The sequence below is a fragment of the Rhipicephalus microplus genome, unplaced genomic scaffold (genome assembly GCF_043290135.1).
Source record: "Rhipicephalus microplus isolate Deutch F79 unplaced genomic scaffold, USDA_Rmic scaffold_307, whole genome shotgun sequence".
Lineage (NCBI taxonomy): Eukaryota > Metazoa > Arthropoda > Arachnida > Ixodida > Ixodidae > Rhipicephalus > Rhipicephalus microplus.
In genome coordinates this window covers 77,501-90,000 of record NW_027464876.1, presented here as the reverse complement: position 1 = coordinate 90,000, position 12,500 = coordinate 77,501, and the positions used below count along the sequence as shown (strand labels likewise).

The following is a 12,500-nucleotide window of genomic DNA, read 5'->3' as shown; positions in this document are numbered from 1 at the left end:
AACGTCGGGCGCAGCCTCCTCACCTCCCTGCGCTTTGCGCGCGAACGTTCCCTGTTCGCGCGGCAAAGCCTGGAGGAGGCACGGCCCCGCAGCGTGTTCGAGCGCCCGGTCTACGGGACACCCTGCTTACTTCGAGGGCAACAAGCGCAACGCAAGGCTGCGATCTCGCGCACTTTGCGCACGGCTGGAGAAGCTTTGCTGGCCGGCTTTCGCTCCTCGTGTTTACCGTGCGTTAAAGTTGCGCGTCCGTGGCTCTCGCAGCTCTTGCGCGCCCGGTCGCAGAGAGGAGTACGCAACCTCGACCGCACTTTCCCTGCAGGCTTCCTTCCGACTCGAAGTCCTGCGGCGGTCTCAACGAGGTGCCACATCCTCAATGCAGTCGGTCGCCCCCGTTTCGGTTGGGCTCTGGCACGACGGTCGCCACCGTCTCGCCCTTGAGTGGCCGCTGTTGGCGCTCGCTGTGAGGTGTTCAGCGTGCTGTCCGTGTTGCCGACGCGGTCAAAACGAGTCGACGGCTCACGTTCCCTTGTGCGCCGAAGGCTCTCTTGATATGTGATCCGACCCTCAGACAGACGAAGCCAAGGGAAGACCCAAGGCCGCAATGTGCGTTCAAAGAATCAGTGCTCAGTGTGTCCTGCAATTCACACCAAGTCTCGCAGCTGGCTGCGTTCTTCATCGACCCGAGAACCGAGTGATCCACCGCTTAGAGTCGTGAAAAAGTGTTTGTTCAATTCCGTACAGTCAAAACCAAACGTTTCTGGCACTCGGCCAAACAGTGGCCAAGAAGGGCGCTTTTCAGCGCACGCTTGGACTCCAAAACTCTGCCGCGCCTTTTTCGGCTGCCGCAAATCGAGCAAACGGTGTGTTTCGGACGGCGTTTCGCTTTCGCTACTTGCGAGTGCTTTCGTGGTCCACCCCTCTATAAATACTCGGGAGGCGTCGAAGCCGGTTCTCCAAGCCGGACCCGTAGGTATCGTTGTGTGCTCGCTCTCATTGGCCCGCCTAACCAGAAAATGCCTGCGGTACACCCATTTGGATAAGAGTGCACGCAGATGCGGGCCTCGACGGCTACACATTTCCTCGGGCGGCCGCCTCCCGGCCTCCGTGGAGCGCGGGATGCACGGTCCCATCGACAAGCCTCTCCCGTTTTTACCGTGGCGTCGCGGTTCACCACGGCAGGCGGGTCGGTCTCCTCCGCATAAAAAGGGGGACCCCCGCTTTTTGTTCCACGAAATCGCACAAGCTTTTTTCGCATCCACGGTTTGCCACCGCACACCAAAATGCCGATCCGGCTGCCTACTTTAGCCAACAGGTGGAGCCAGGCGCGCCGTACTTGCGCGGCACTTCCCACGTCCACCGAAGTCGGTGCCAAGGACCACTTTCGGCGCCGGAGCCGCGTACGAGCCTACTCGAGGCGGAAGAACGAAGCCAGCAAGGGCCTGGCCGCAAGTGCGTTCAATTGTCGGGACGTCCAAGTCCCTCGTTCTTCCGTGCTTCCTCTTTCGGCAAGTCGTTGCGGCACCTTCCCAAAGCGCGCAGACCCGCTAATCGCGACGAGCGCGACGTGGCCGTGCCGCCTTTCCCTCGGCAGCAAGCAAAACGCCTGGCAACGTCGACGCTCCCCTAACCGCGATCTCGCACCGTGTTTCGTGTGGCGAATTCAAAAGCCGGCCGGCGCTGCTGCAACCATTACGGTCGGTACGCATACGCCGCGGAGGGCGGGACGGTCATCGGAGCGTGCGGTTCCTCCATCGAGTACTGCGCACCTCGGCCGTCGCATCGCCGTGCCATGACCGGCCGCGCGTCAACGCGAACCGGTGCCAGCGAGATCCCTCGCCTGCAAGAACCGACCGGCAGCCTCCGTCACCCGAGGACGCGGAGGCGCTTGCCGCGGACGGCGGGACGGTATGCACTGGTGCACAGCGGACCCGTCACATCGCCAGTTCCTTGACCGACCGCCGACGCTTGTGCCGTTCCTCTCGTACTTGGCAGTCGCCGCGCGATTGTCGGGTCTCGTTCTTGCACGCTCGAACGGTCGGGAGGGCACTCGGCTGGCGTTTCGGGAACGCGCAGCCCCGCCTTCTACCGACGTAACCACGACTCGCCGTTCGCGCTCCGCCGCTCCTGTTTACAGTACTAGGCGGTCCCGCAGCGGTCGGGTCGCGCATTTCGAGCGCTTCGAGCCACGGTGCAGTGGCGGGTCGAAAGCCGACCTATGAGTGCGTTGCGCCGTTTGTACCCGCGTCCGCCACCTGGCCGACCGTCCAAGGTCGCGGTGTTGGCGTCCGCTGGGCGCAACAATTTGTCACGGGGTGCCGCTCCACATTCAGGCAGCCCCGTGGGGAAAAGCCGACCCCGCGTCCAAACGGGGTCAGCGGCAGAAAGTGTCGGGCGCAGACGCAGCTGAGGCGCTCACCCTTCACAATCCGTTAATGATCCTTCCGCAGGTTCACCTACGGAAACCTTGTTACGACTTTTACTTCCTCTAAATGATCAAGTTTGGTCATCTTTCCAACAGACCGGCGCAACCGAAAGGCCGCGCCGGACATCGGTCCGAAGACCTCACTAAATCATTCAATCGGTAGTAGCGACGGGCGGTGTGTACAAAGGGCAGGGACGTAATCAACGCGAGCTTATGACTCGCGCTTACTGGGAATTCCTCGTTCAAGGGGAACAATTGCAAGCCCCTATCCCAATCACGAAAGAAGTTCCACGGGTTACCCAGTCTTTTCAGACAGGGATAAAGACACGCTGCTTCCTTCAGTGTAGCGCGCGTGCGGCCCCGGACATCTAAGGGCATCACAGACCTGTTATTGCTCTGTTTCGTGCGGCTAGGAGCCGCTTGTCCCTCTAAGAAGGTTGTAAGGTGCTGGGAACCCCGCACCTATTTAATAGGCTAGAGTCTCGTTCGTTATCGGAATTAACCAGACAAATCGCTCCACCAACTAAGAACGGCCATGCACCACCATCCACCGAATCAAGAAAGAGCTCTCAATCTGTCAATCCTCCCAGTGTCCGGGCCGGGTAAGTTTTCCCGTGTTGAGTCAAATTAAGCCGCAGGCTCCACTCCTGGTGGTGCCCTTCCGTCAATTCCTTTAAGTTTCAGCTTTGCAACCATACTTCCCCCGGAACCCAAATACTTTGGTTTCCCGGAAGCTGCCCGCCGAGTCATTTGAGTAACTCAGGCGGATCGCTGGTTGGCATCGTTTATGGTCAGAACTAGGGCGGTATCTGATCGCCTTCGAACCTCTGACTTTCGTTCTTGATCAATGAAAACATTCTTGGCAAATGCTTTCGCAGTAGTTCGTCTTGCGACGGTCCAAGAATTTCACCTCTAGCGCCGCAATACGAATGCCCCCGTCCGTCCCTCTTAATCATTACCTCGTATTCCAAAAACCAACAGAACAGAAACGAGGTCTTGTTCTATTATTCCATGCAAGTTTATTCAGGCGACTCGCCTGCGTTGAGCACTCTAATTTTTTCAAAGTAAAAGCACCGGCCATCTCGAGGCACACAATGAAGTGCACCAAGAAAGAACCGGCATGATGTTCAGTCCGAGCCGTCGCATCGGGTAGATGCACTACTCGTCTGGAACTGAGATCCAACTACGAGCTTTTTAACCGCAGCAGCTTTAGTATACGCTATTGGAGCTGGAATTACCGCGGCTGCTGGCACCAGACTTGCCCTCCAATTGATCCTCGTTAAAGGATTTAGAGTGTACTCATTTCAATTACGGGGCCTCAAAAGAGTCCCGTATTGTTATTTTTCGTCACTACCTCCCCGTGCCGGGAGTGGGTAATTTGCGCGCCTGCTGCCTTCCTTGGATGTGGTAGCCGTTTCTCAGGCTCCCTCTCCGGAATCGAACCCTGATTCTCCGTTACCCGTAACAACCATGGTAAGCAAGTAACCTACCATCGAAAGTTGATAAGGCAGACACTTGAAAGAAACGTCGCCGGCTCGTGGCCATGCGATCAGCACAAAGTTATCCAGAGTCACCACACAATACGGGCCGAAACCCGATCGATCTTGGTCTAATAAAAGCACCCGTTACCCAAAGGGCTCCAGGCTCACTGCATGTATTAGCTCTAGAATTGCCACAGTTATCCAAGTAGGAAGAAACGATCTAAGGAACCATAACTGATTTAATGAGCCATTCGCGGTTTCGCCTTATTTCGGCATGTACTTAGACATGCATGGCTTAATCTTTGAGACAAGCATATGATTACTGGCAGGATCAACCAGGTAATCGTTCGACTGCGCGTCCGTCCTCGCCTTCGGCGGGCCGGACGCAGTCTGTGTGCGGCGGAGGCCACCTTCAGGCGCCCCAACACGCTTATTTTGCACTCCGAGATGACGGCGTTCGAGCTCGCTACGGCACAACCTTCCCGAAAGACGAGTGGGAGCCGTGCGGCAAGAAGCACGTTCATGCTCGCTCTTTTTCGTTGCATCGACTCGGTCGCGCCGTGCGGGTTGCCCAAGCCCGCTGCACTGTCGGTGGACCGGCCGGAACTAGCAACGGAGCCGAGACTGCAAAGCCGCCAGACGACGGGTCACGCCCGCGTCTTCGGCGCTTTCGCATCTGAATCGCCCGAGGACGACACGGAACACACCTCGATATCGTGGTAAAACGGCACCGTCCGACAACCAGCCCCTAACGCATCAAGCGGATGAGGCTGCAGACGACTGCCGTGGATTCCCCTGGAGCAGACCCGAGGACACGCTTGACGAGGCCGAAGCCCGCCGCATATCAGACACCCGGTCGCTTTCGCGTACGCCGCTCACGAGAACCCCCACATAATAGCAGCGATAAGTACCCAGACCTCCTTGGGCACTAATACGAGCGTACTCGAGAAAATTTCACCGCGGGTGTGCCCCGAAACGTGTGGCACGTTGAGCGTGCCACAAGTCTACGTCGCTCTCAAACCCGCCGAGGTCGTAGAATTTGCGACCCTACTCACGAAATTCCCACCGAGGATACGGCCGCAAACGTACCGCACCTTGGGTAGGCCACGAGTTTGTGCAACACTACGCTGACGGCACAGCACCGAGGTCGTGCGCGCACGCACGGGAAAATTCCGCCGCGGTTTCTGCCGAAAACGTGAGGCACCACGACTCTCCGCAAGTTCGCGTCGACTGCGAAAGACCGAAGTCGTGAACGACGTGTCCGCTACTCGCCGCCGACACGCTGGACACCAAACGTACAACGACTCGACGGCGTCGTAGAGGCCCACGACGCGGTTTTCCTTAACGACGTCTCGGCGTGGCACCGACAGGTTAGAACGGCCGACCAACGTTCCCTGTCCGCCGTTCGGCTCAGTCGAAGGGCTCGGCGACTTCGGCAACGCTGCGAAGCCGCACGGTGACGCACGCCATGTCCCCATTTTTTTTTTTTTTTCTTTCTGCGTCTGCCGGGGTGCCCCTATAATAGCAGCGATAAGCACCCAGACCGCCGTGGGTCGCTCGCCCCGGCTGACGTGGTTTTTCGTACTCCTGCGGCGGTCGCCGTCAAGCACGTCCAAATACGCTACTTTCGTGGGCGCATTCACGCTCTTTCGCTTCGCCGGAGTGCCAGCACTCACTCTGCCAAAAACGGCGAACATCCGAGCGGCGGTTCCCACTTTTGCGTCGGCGTCGCAAACCCCGCCCCGGCAGACGAGGTTTGCCGTACTCGTGCGACGGTGGCCGGCGGGCACGTCGAAAGACGCCGATATCGTGCGCGAATTGGCGCACCTTGGCTTCACCGGAGTGCCGCCACTGACTCCTCCAAAAACGGCGAAGATCCGAGCGGCGCTTCCCACTTTCGCATCGGCGTCCCGAACTCCGCCCCGGCTGACGCGGTTTACCGTACTCGTGCGACGGTCGCCGGCGAGCACGTGGAAAGACGCCGATATCGTGCCCGAATCGGCTCCGTTCGGCTTCGCCGGAGTGCCAGCACTGGCTCGGCGAAAGACGACGAACATCCGAGCGACGGTTCTCACTATTGCGTACGCGTCGCAAACCCCGCCCCGGCAGACGCACTTTGCCGTACTCGTGCGACGGTCGCCGGCGAGCACGTAGAAAGACGCCGATATCGTGCCGGAATCGGCCCCGTTTGGCTTCGCCGGAGTGCCAGCACTCACTCGGCCACAAACGGCGAACATCCGAGCGGCGGTTCCCACTTAGCCGTCGGCGTCCCGAACTCCGCCCCGGCAGACGCGGTTGCCGAGCTCGTGCGACTAGCGACCGCGAAGCCGTCTCGCGACGCCGCTTTCGTGCGCGGCTCCCACTGCGACCTGGGTCACCCGAGGTCGACGAGCAAGAAAGAATGTCGAAAAAAAATTTTTTTTTTTTTGCGTCTGCCGGGGTGCCCCTATAATAGCAGCGATAAGCACCCAGACCGCCATGGGTCGCTCGCCCCGGCTGACGTGGTTTTTCGTTTTCCTGCGGTGGTCGTCGTCAAGCACGTCCAAACACGCCACTTTCGTGGGCGCATTCGCGCTCTTTCGCTTCGCCGGAGTGCCAGCACTCACTCTGCCAAAAACGGCGAACATCCTAGTGGCGGTTCCCACTTTTGCGTCGGCGTCGCCAACCCCGCCCCGGCATACGCGGTTTGCCGTACTCGTGCGGCGGTGGCCGGCGGGCACGTCGAAAGACACCGATATCGTGCGCGAGTCGATGCTTCTTGGTCTCGCAGGAGGGCCGCCACTCACTCCTGCAAAAACGGCGAAGATCCGAGCGGCGCTTCCCACTTTTTCGTCGGCATCGCAAACCTCGCCCCGGCAGACGCGCTTTGCCGTACTCGTGCGACGGTCGCCGGCGAGCACGTCGAAATACGCCGATATCGTGCCCGAATCGGCCCCGTTTCGCTTCGCCGGAGTGCCAGCACTCACTCGGCCAAAAACGGCGAACATCCGAGCAGCGGTACCCACTTAGCCGTCGGCATCCCGAACTCCGCGCCGGCTGACGCGGTTGCCGAGCTCGTGCGACTAGCGACCGCGAACGCGTCTCGCGACGCCGCTTTCGTGCGCGGCTCCCATTGCGACCTGGGTTACCCGAGCTCGACCAGCAAAAAAGAAGGTCGAAAAAAAATTTTTTTTTTCTGCGTCTGCCGGGGTGCCCCTATAATAGCAGCGATAAGCACCCAGACCGCCGTGGGTCGCTCGCCCCGGCTGACGTGGTTTTTCGTACTCCTGCAGCGGTCGCCGTCAAGCACGTCCAAATACGCCACTTTCGTGGGCGCTTTCGCGCTCTTTCGCGTCGCCGGTGTGCCAGCACTCACTCTGCCAAAAACGGCGAACATCCTAGTGGCGGTTCCCACTTTTGCGTCGGCGTCGCCAACCCCGCCCCGGCATACGCGGTTTGCCGTACTCGTGCGGCGGTGGCCGGCGGGCACGTCGAAAGACACCGATATCGTGCGCGAGTCGATGCTTCTTGGTCTCGCAGGAGGGCCGCCACTCACTCCTGCAAAAACGGCGAAGATCCGAGCGGCGCTTCCCACTTTTTCGTCGGCATCGCAAACCTCGCCCCGGCAGACGCGCTTTGCCGTACTCGTGCGACGGTCGCCGGCGAGCACGTCGAAATACGCCGATATCGTGCCCGAATCGGCCCCGTTTCGCTTCGCCGGAGTGCCAGCACTCACTCGGCCAAAAACGGCGAACATCCGAGCAGCGGTACCCACTTAGCCGTCGGCATCCCGAACTCCGCGCCGGCTGACGCGGTTGCCGAGCTCGTGCGACTAGCGACCGCGAACGCGTCTCGCGACGCCGCTTTCGTGCGCGGCTCCCATTGCGACCTGGGTTACCCGAGCTCGACCAGCAAAAAAGAAGGTCGAAAAAAAATTTTTTTTTTCTGCGTCTGCCGGGGTGCCCCTATAATAGCAGCGATAAGCACCCAGACCGCCGTGGGTCGCTCGCCCCGGCTGACGTGGTTTTTCGTACTCCTGCAGCGGTCGCCGTCAAGCACGTCCAAATACGCCACTTTCGTGGGCGCTTTCGCGCTCTTTCGCGTCGCCGGTGTGCCAGCACTCACTCTGCCAAAAACGGCCAACATCCGAGCGGCGGTTCCCACTTTTGCGTCGGCGTCGTAAACCCCGCCCCGGCAGACGCGGTTTGCCCTACTCGTTCGACGGTCGCCGGCGAGCGCGTCGAAAGACGCCGATATCGTGCGCTAATTGGCGCTCCTTGGCTTCTCCGGAGTGCCGCCACTCACTCCTCCAAAAACGGCGAAGATCCGAGCGGCGTTCTCCACTTTCGCATCGGCGTCCCGAACTCCGCCCGGGCTGACGCGGTTTACCGTACTCGTGCGACGGTCGCCGCCGGGCACGTCGAAAGACGCCGATATCGTGCCGTAATCGGCCCCGTTTGGCTTCGCCCGAGTGCCAGCACTCACTCGGCCAAAAACGGCGAACATCCGAGCAGCGTTTCCCACTTTCGCATCGGCGTCCCGAAGCCCGCCCCGGCAGACGCGGTTTGCCCTACTCGAGCGACGGTCGCCGGCGATCACGTCGAAAGGCGCCGAATTCGTGCACGAATCGATGCTTCTTGGTCTCGCAGGAGGGCCGCCACTCACTCCTGCAAAAACGGCGAAGATCCGAGTTGCGCTTCCCACTTTTTCGTCGGCGTCCCGAACTACGCCCCGGCTGACGCGGTTTACCGTACTCGTGCGACGGTCGCCGGCGGGCACTTCAAAATACGCCGATTTCGTGGGCGCATTCACGCTGTTTCGCTTCCCCGGAGTGCCAACACTCACTCTGCCGAAAGCGGCGATCATCCGAGCGGCGGTTCCCACTTTTGCGTCGGCTTCGCAAACGGCGCCCCGGCAGACGCGCTCGTGCGACGTACTCGTGCGACGGTCGCCGGCGAGCACGTCGAAAGACGCCGATATCGTGCTCGAATCGACCCCGTTTCGCTTCGCCGGAGTGCTGCCAGTCACGGCGCAGAAAACGGCGAACAAGTGTTTTTTTTTTTTTTCCTAGAATTTGTGTTATAGAAGGCACATTTGATATCGGACGATAATTTTCAACTTTATCACGCGCACCGATTTTCGTGTAGAGGTTTGCAAGTTTATGGGAATTTCTCCACTTGGAATAATGCGATTTAGTAGTACTACGAGAACTTCATGGATGTACTCAAGGGTACGGGGCAAGTCAGTTACGTCAACACCTGCAGATTTTTTACACTTCAAACTGAAAATTGTTGGTTGTGAGTCCTCGTGTGATATTAAAGGCCGATTCGCTAACACATAGAACAAAGAAAGAAAGGAAGAAAAAACGCCCGCGCTCGCTCAAGAAACCTGGGTTCGCAACAAGTGGCAACAACAAGCAACCGAGCGAGTGCGCCAAAACCCGTGGCGGCCGAACAAACGCGAAGTCCCAACCGCGTCAGCCGGGGCGGCACGGGACAGGAAAAATCACTTCAGCCGGGGCGGCGGGGCACCGAATAAACCTCGTCACCTCGTCGCAGGATAAAAGAGGAAACAAAAAGTCTAAACAGCGTCTGCTGGAGCGAATGCGTAATAAAACAACAACAACAACAAAAAAAAAAACACCCGCGCTCAAGAAGTCTGCAATCCTCACAAAAGGCGACTGTGACCGAGCAGCGTCAGCCGGGGCCGTGCGGAAACGGAAAAACCGCGACTACCGGGGCGTCGAGGCACCGAAAAATCCACTTCAGCCGCGGCGAAAAAAAAAAAACAAAAAGAAAGACGGAGGGGGGGGGGGAACCACGTCTGCCGGGGCGAAGGAAAAAAAAAACGCGTCTGCCGGGGCGAGCCCGGGTGCGGCACCACCGGGAAAACTGTGGCAAACAGACATGGCGATCGAGTGAGTGGGCCGCCAGCCAGGCTCAGCCAAAAAGTGCAAAGTCCGAACTGCGTCAGCCGGGGCGGCAAAAACCGCGTCAGCCGGGGCGGCGCAAAAAACCGCGTCTGCCGGGGCGGCACGAAACCGCGTCAGCCGGGGCGGGGCGAAAACTGCGTCAGCCGGGGCGAAAAGAAAAAAAAAAAACGCGTCTGCCGGGGCAAGCCCGGGTGCGGCACCACCGGGAAAACTGTGGCAAACAGACATGGCGATCGAGTGAGTGGGCCGCCAGCCAGGCACAGCCGAAAAGTGCAAAGTCCGAACCGTGTCAGCCGGGGCGACGCAAAAACCGCGTCAGCCGGGGCGGCGCGAAAACCGCGTCAGCCGGGGCGGCACGAAACCGCGTCAGCCGGGGCGGCGCGAAAACTGCGTCAGCCGGGGCGGCGCGAAAACCTCGTCAGCCGGGGCGAGCGAAAAGGGGGGGGGGGAACCACGTCTGCCGGGGCGAAAGAAAAAAAAAACGCGTCTGCCGGGGCGAGCCCGGGTGCGGCACCACCGGGAAGACTGTGGCAAACAGACATGGCGATCGAGTGAGTGGGCCGCCAGCCAGGCTCAGCCCAAAAAGTGCCAAGTCCGAACTGCGTCAGCCGGGGCGGCAAAAACCGCGTCAGCCGGGGCGGCGCGAAAACCGCGTCTGCCGGGGCGGCGCGAAAACTGCGTCAGCCGGGGCGAGCCCGGGTGCGGCACCACCGGGAAAACTGTGGCTAACAGACATGGCGATCGAGTGAGTGGGCCACCAGCCAGGCTCAGCCAAAAAGTGCCAAGTCCGAACTGCGTCAGCCGGGGCGGCAAAAACCGCGTCAGCCGGGGCGGCGCAAAAAAACCGCGTCTGCCGGGGCGGCACGAAACCGCGTCAGCCGGGGCGGCGCGAAAACTGCGTCAGCCGGGGCGAAAGAAAAAAAAAAACGCGTCTGCCGGGGCGAGCCCGGGTGCGGCACCACCGGGAAAACTGTGGCAAACAGACATGGCGATCGAGTGAGTGGGCCGCCAGCCAGGCACAGCCGAAAAGTGCTAAGTCCGAACTGCGTCTGCCGGGGCGGCACGAAACCGCGTCAGCCGGGGCGGCGCGAAAACCGCGTCTGCCGGGGCGGCACGAAACCGCGTCAGCCGGGGCGGCGCGAAAACTGCGTCAGCCGGGGCGAGCCCGGGTGCGGCACCACCGGGAAAACTGTGGCAAACAGACATGGCGATTGAGTGAGTGGGCCGCCAGCCAGGCACAGCCGAAAAGTGCTAAGTCCGAACTGCGTCTGCCGGGGCGGCACGAAACCGCGTCAGCCGGGGCGGCGCGAAAACCGCGTCTGCCGGGGCGGCACGAAACCGCGTCAGCCGGGGCGGCGCGAAAACTGCGTCAGCCGGGGCGAGCCCGGGTGCGGCACCACCGGGAAAACTGTGGCAAACAGACATGGCGATCGAGTGAGTGGGCCGCCAGCCAGGCACAGCCGAAAAGTGCTAAGTCCGAACTGCGTCTGCCGGGGCGGCACGAAACCGCGTCAGCCGGGGCGGCGCGAAAACCGCGTCTGCCGGGGCGGCACGAAACCGCGTCAGCCGGGGCGGCGCGAAAACTGCGTCAGCCGGGGCGAGCCCGGGTGCGGCACCACCGGGAAAACTGTGGCAAACAGACATGGCGATCGAGTGAGTGGGCCGCCAGCCAGGCACAGCCGAAAAGTGCTAAGTCCGAACTGCGTCAGCCGGGGCGGCAAAAACCGCGTCAGCCGGGGCGGCGCAAAAACCGCGTCTGCCGGGGCGAAATAAAAAAAAAAAACAAAGAAAAAAGCCCGCGCTTAATCAAAAGAAAACAAAGAAAAAAGCTTGCGCTTAATCAAAAGAAAACAAACAAAAAAAGTTCGCGCTTAAGCCTGGCGGTGGAACCACCGGGGCAAACAGACCTGGCGATCGAGTGAGTGGGCCGCCAGCCGGGGTGAGCCAAAAAGTGCAAAGTCCGAACCGCGTCAGCCGGGGCGACGCAAAAACCGCGTCAGCCGGGGCGGCGCGAAAACCGCGTCAGCCGGGGCGGCGCGAAAACCGCGTCAGCCGGGGCGGCGCAAAAACCGCGTCAGCCGGGGCGGCGCAAAAACTGCGTCAGCCGGGGCGGCACGGAAAAACGAAAACCGCGTCAGCCGGGGCGGCACGGAAAAACGAAAACCGCGTCAGCCGGGGCGACATCAAAATGAGGAAAAAAAAAAAAAAACTGCCTTAGGACACCTGCGTACACTTTCATGCGTTTGGGCATATCTCTCTGTAACACGCGCGCCCCTCGTTACGCGCGGCACTCTGTTTTCTCCGACACCCATATTTCGGCGGCATGTGGCACGCGCGCCCGTCCCTACGCACGGCACACCGCAGTGCTTTCTCGATATTTTTCTTTTCCTCCAACACCGTCATCTATAGGCTTTTAGTGACCTGTTGCTCGTGGCACAAGTTCGCTAGCTCTGACACCTCTTGCATGCGCACCGTTTTTGCGCACGGTGCTATGCCGCAAAGCACGGCAGTCGCATGCGTTTCTCTCAGGCACCTCTTTTTTGACACAACGCTGTGGTGCTTAGAAACACACGCGCCGCTTTTGCGCACAGAACTCCACCGTACAGCACGGTAGTCACGTTTGTTCCACACGAACAGCAGTGTGCATCGTGCTACGACACTTTGAAAGCTTTTTCTTCCGAGTCTC

General features: G+C 60.2%; 2 non-coding genes across 2 annotated transcripts; both read right to left on the bottom strand.

Moving 5' to 3' along the window:
• Nucleotides 1-558: 558 nt before the first annotated feature.
• Nucleotides 559-711, bottom strand: LOC142793571 (5.8S ribosomal RNA). Its single transcript, XR_012891646.1, has one exon. It is a non-coding gene; the product is annotated as a 5.8S ribosomal RNA (ribosomal RNA).
• A 1,719-nt stretch (nucleotides 712-2,430) lies between these two features.
• Nucleotides 2,431-4,245, bottom strand: LOC142793555 (small subunit ribosomal RNA). The gene has a single exon (XR_012891632.1). It is a non-coding gene; the product is annotated as a small subunit ribosomal RNA (ribosomal RNA).
• Nucleotides 4,246-12,500: the final 8,255 nt, after the last annotated feature.